This window comes from Belonocnema kinseyi, chromosome 6, assembly GCF_010883055.1.
Source record: "Belonocnema kinseyi isolate 2016_QV_RU_SX_M_011 chromosome 6, B_treatae_v1, whole genome shotgun sequence".
In the NCBI taxonomy this organism is placed as follows: Eukaryota; Metazoa; Arthropoda; class Insecta; order Hymenoptera; family Cynipidae; genus Belonocnema; species Belonocnema kinseyi.
In genome coordinates, this window is record NC_046662.1 from 4,109,856 (window position 1) to 4,115,793 (window position 5,938).

Here is a 5,938-nt window from a genome sequence, read left to right on the forward strand (position 1 = left end):
ACGTATGAGCACGCCCCTACTCGCTTACTGATTCGCGGGCCTTTTTCACGGAGCGCGACTCTCATTGGGCGGGCGCTTTTTCGATTGGGATTTTTGTCACGGATCCAAAAATCAAGGTTTACGTATGGTTAAGCACGTATATTTTGAGAAATATTCCATAAATATTCTCCATCCAAACGCATATTGTAAAAGAATAATTTATTTTAAAGCGCAAAAAATTCGTCCAGGAATAAATTTCTCTTCAGCTTATAAAATCGGAGATTATTTTGTTGGGGGAATTGTTGGAAATTATTTTTCAAAAGTTCAACCTCAATTCACTAAATATATACATAGAAGCTTAATAACCTGTGAGTGTGTAGTAAATATTAAGCCTTGAAATCAATAGAAAAAAGTAACATTCCATCGTTCTCCAATCCGTACAATGTCATTATATCACAATAATACGTATATCAACATAGTATAGTTATAATGCGATGAACATGTACAGTACAAATATTCTTTTCAGTCGGCGAAGCCTTCCGCTATAGCAGAAATTGTGATTCCATAATTTAATTGGTAAAAAAACTGTATAATTTAATTTTCGTCAAGACGTTATAGATTAAAGGTACAATTTTCACACATGAAAACAAATTCTGCACTGTTCATCGGGGGTCTACACTCCATCGTGTATTCAAATGTATTTTTTTATGAAAAAAGTCGAGGACAAATAAATCCAAGCTTTTATCAAAATCTCGTATTTTTCTATCTATAATTAAAATTATTTATTTTATTTTATAAATTTGAAAAAGATCGAAGTCGAACTATTTTCATTTTTCTACTTTCAAGCTTGAAGAATTTCAAATACTATAAGCTGTTTACTATTTACATAGCTATAAACATAAATCCTTATATCTTTTTTCTGTCACTTATTTTCTAACTCATTTCACCCAACCCATTTTCTCCTTATATCTTTACAACTTTCTATTGCCAGCTTGCTTTATCACTTTAGCAGTTTCTATTCTCCTTCATCTCCCATAATATTCTTTCCCTTACCTCGTTTACCAGTCTAAATCTCATTATTCTTATCGAGCTTCTCTCTCGCCATCCCTTTTCTAAATACATTGATACTCCTTCCTATTTTAGCACCTTAAACTATTTATTGCTATTTATTACTCAATCATCATCCAGCTTTTTATTAATTGACTTTCCCTGTCCCTTTTCTCCAATTCTTTATATACTCTAGTCCCATCTCGTACATCTCCATTCCCAAAAAACTTCCTTCTTTCTTCTTCCCATCTCGTTAATTCTATTTCCCTCCCTCTTAATTCTTCTACCTACTTTAAATACTTTGCGCTAACTCCCCTCCATTTCTCTCCCTTAGCCGTTTCCCCAACTCCCATGTCTTCTTTCCCGCTCTAGTACTGAATTTATCGATTTTTCCTTCTTCTCTCACCATTTATCCAGGCCTCTTCTAGTCTACCTATAGTTATATCCTTTCTTTTCCCATCCTAACTCCTGATCATTATTTTCTCTTCGTTTCTCCTCCCAAGCATGAGATAAATATATTATACTTATCCCCTTTTTTATCAAAAGTTCTTCTATCTACTCTTGATCCAATGAGGCAAACGCAGCCTTTAAATCCAACGTAATTTATTTAAAATGGTTAGATCTTCTGCTTAATTGTTCGCAACAAATAATCATTATAAAATTACGAAAAAAAGTTTTTTTTATACTATTTACAATTATTATTTATAGTAAACAATTGTAAAAAAAAAGTTTAATTCTTTTTAATGAGTCCGCCACCGGTAACCAACTAGGTATTTCTAGTTGGTAGAGATGCTTAAGTAGAGTTCTGTCAAACTTCCTACAGTTTTCATTGGCTACGATTATACCGGAACCAGAAGTGATGAAAAGCGCGCAATTTTCAAACCAAATTTTACAATCAACTTACAATTTGAAAGGATAAAATGAGGGAAAAAATAAACTACTCCATTTTGTGCTTAAAAGCTACTTTGTTCAGTTGAAAATTCAGGTATTTTTATGCAAACCTTTAGTTTAGGACATTCAACGAGTGTACCAAAGGGCAATCTAATAGATTAATTTTTTCAAAAGTTATCGGGCTCACAGACAGACATATTGACAGACAGACATAAACATTCGTAAAAACCTGTTTTTCGGATTCAGGGGTCTCAAAACGTAGACATTACAAAAACTGGTGGGGGAGGGGGGCGGGGTCAAATTTTACACAAACCTAATTCCTTCTCTGATGAAAATGTAATAATCTTGTTGGTTGAAAATTTATCGTTTTTGTATATAATTAATTTATTTACTTGAAAATTTTATCCTTTTGTTGAATATTCGCTTTTTGGTTTGAAAATTAATTTATTCAATTGAAAATTGAACAGTACCATATTTAGTTCAAAATTTATCTTTCTTAGCTGAACATTCGTGCATTTTGTTAAAATTATTATTTTTTGTTCGAAAGTTAATCTTCTTGGTTACAATATTTTGTTGAAAATTCATTGTTTGATTCATGAAAAATTAATTTTTTAAGTCAATTTAATTATTCGACATTTGATTGAAAAGTAATCTTTCATCGTCTAAAATATCAACTATTTGGTTAAAAATTAAATTATTTGGCAAAAAGTTTATTTTTTTAGTAGGAAACTATTAATGTTTATGATTGGAAATTTATTTTATTAGTTGAAAGATTCATAATTTTTGTTAAAAATGTTTAAAAATGTTAAAAATGTTCTTGAAAATTCTTCGTTTGTTGGTTGAAAGTAATTTTCATAAATAAAATTTACATATTCAATGTTTGGTTGGAAAGTAATAATTTTTTAGCTAATAATTCAACTATTTAGTTAAAAATGCATTGTTTTGTAGAAAATTAATATGTTTGATTAAAAATTAATCTTTTTGGTAGGATATTAGTCTTTTTTTGTAGAAAATTCATCTTTTTGGTTAGAAGTTTAACTTTTTAGTTAAAAATTCATATTGCTCGTTGAAATATTCATCATTTTCGTTAAAAATTTATTTCTGTAACTGAACATTTATTTATTCTGTTAAAAATTCGTTAGGTCGAAAATTCATCTTTCTGACTGAAATTTCATAAATTTTGTTAAAGCTTCGTCTTTTTCATTAAAAAATCTATCATTTTGGTTAGAAGTTTAACCATTTGGTAGAAAATAAATTTTTTTGTAGAAAAAAATCAGAATTTTCGTTTAAATTTATCTTTTTGGTCGAAAATTAATCTTTTTAGTTGATAAATCATCTACTGGGTTAAAAATTAATCTTTTTGGGTGAAAGTTCATCATTTTAGTATAAAATTGTTTCCGTTGAAAATTAATTTTTTTAACTGAAAATTTACCTATTCCATTTTTGGTTGAAAATTGATATTTTTTAGTTAAATATTTATTTATTTTGTTGGAAAATCGTCTTTCTTCAATAAAACAATAATGTTCTTGGTTGAAATCTCACATTCTAGTTTGTTTTTTTTTTGGATTTTAAACATGCTCTAACTCTGATAATTTTCTCTTCATAGGAAAAAGTTATAAGGATAAATTGTTTGAGTTTCTAGGTACTATGAATTACCGTACATAGAATTTTTAAATCTTGAAAAATGTGGTTAAAAAAATTTTGAAAATGCGCTTACTTTTTAAATTTTCATCCCAAATAGCTGGTTTACGAACTCGTTCTTTCTTTTAAGGCCTTAAAAAAGTGTGCTAAAGCAGAATCCAATCTGATAAATTTTTCGAAAGTCATCGTGCCTATAGAATACAGAGTACAAATGGACAGACAGACAGACAAACACCTTCGTACAAATCGTTTTTTTCTGACTCAGAGGATCTCAAAGCGTGGAGATTTGATGAAAACCAACAAAGTAAAATTCTACATGAAACTATTACCTTCGCATTAGTATGAGAATGTAAAAAAATAAATACAAGTACGCTTATGGCAAAAAGTAATTTTTGGCCAAGCTATAAAAAAAAAATAATTATCGTCCCATGTAATTGGTGTCATTGTTTCCCTCAGCGTACAGACATCTTCCCAGTGGACGTCACATTACGAAATATGACGCATGCGCATTACAAGAAATACCACAATTTCGAGCCCCTGATTTCAGTGATCCCAGCTTTGGCATGTTTAGCTACTGCGCTTGCCCGGTCCAGCGACCCTCATTACCTACCCTCATTAGTCGCTTTTAGCGCGCAATTAAAACCAAAGCGAATTAACAATTATTAAAATAAAAATATATACTCATTATGAATTGCACATGAATATCAGAAATTATGCAAATTGTGATTTAAGGTGAGAGCAGGATAATAATATGTATGAACATTCACACAATTTTATGTAATAATTGCCAGTGCAGAAAACAATAATACTAGTTAAATACCTGAAAATAACGTTTTCAGCTCAGAACAGTTATTTTTAATTCAGAGAAGTCCAATAATGATGCTCATAATGAGAAAAAAGGAACAATAATCATCATTGATGAAAATAAAAATCCAGCCAGCGTCTATTGGTACTAAAAAACGTGGCTATTTGTACAAATATTTCGCAATACACATGACTCGTTAAATAAACATTTTTGTTCTTCAAATATACGCATTGGTATTTTTTTCTAACCTTACACCACAAATTACGTTATTTATGATATTAATAAACAATTTACAATCATAATCTATTTTAATTTCAATAATTATTAATTATGCCTGTTTGAATGACGCGCCAACACCGATCAATGAGAGTCGCTGCGCCGGGCAAGCGCAGTAGATCAACATGCTAAAGTTGGGATCACTGCCTGATTTGATGAGGATATGCGAATGCGAGAAAACAACGTAAAGGGAGTCCACAATAGGATTTGAGAAACCGACTTAGCATTGACTTGACGTAGACTTAACATATTAGTAGCTTGGACGTGATGCGCATGCATGTATTTTCAACTGTTTATTTCCATGAATCGTAAAATCGTAAAAATAAACAGTTAAAAATACATGCGTGCGCATCACGTCCAAGCTACTGCTATGTCAAGTTAGGGTACTATATTAGAGAGGAATATGCAATCGCCATTCTGGTTCCTGGACAGTTCGCTGAAAACAGTGTGATCAGCATGTCGTATAGTTTAATTAAAATTGAGTTTAGAATATGAGAAAAATGGTCTGCTGCAGTGCTCCGTTTTGTAAATACAGAAGCGAGGATGGATTTAAACTTCACCTTTTTCCACTAGGGCGAAGAGAAAGATTGTCAATGTGGATCATAAAGTGTAGACACGACAAATGAAAACCGAATTTAAATTCAAGATTATGCAAAATTATTACTAATATTTATGACTATCACAATATAATTCAAATATGGGGGGTCTGGAGATTATGCTTACATGTAATTAAATTGCATATGAGCATTTTTTTGATATATTTAAGCGAAATGAGATCCAGAAGAATCTAAGGTTAGGAACCCGTTTTTGTACAGAACGACGCACATTAACCCACACAAATAAAAAGGACGTATGATGTAAAATATAAATAGCTATCATAATAAAAACTTGAAAAAGTATTGTATTAATGTTTGACCTATAGTCTATTATTATTATTTTATTATTTGTTAATATTTATTTTAAAAATCATATGATTATAATTTTAGCACACGCCTATTTATAAACTGAGTAAAATTTCGTTTGCAATCATAATTTTTGCAAGAGCTACTTTTTGACAAATGTGTGGGTTAAAAAATCATATAGTCGAATTTAAATATCTCATATATTATATTACATGTAATTTTATTAATAATTTATGTTTTAATAACAATGCTTCAGTATAATTTAAAAATAAATAATCTATATCATGTAAGTGTATATATTTCGATATCAATTAAGCGATTTTGAATTTGGCGGGGAACCAGAATGGCAGCATGCATATTCCCATCTAATATAGTATCAGGTAGTACCTTAGTCAAG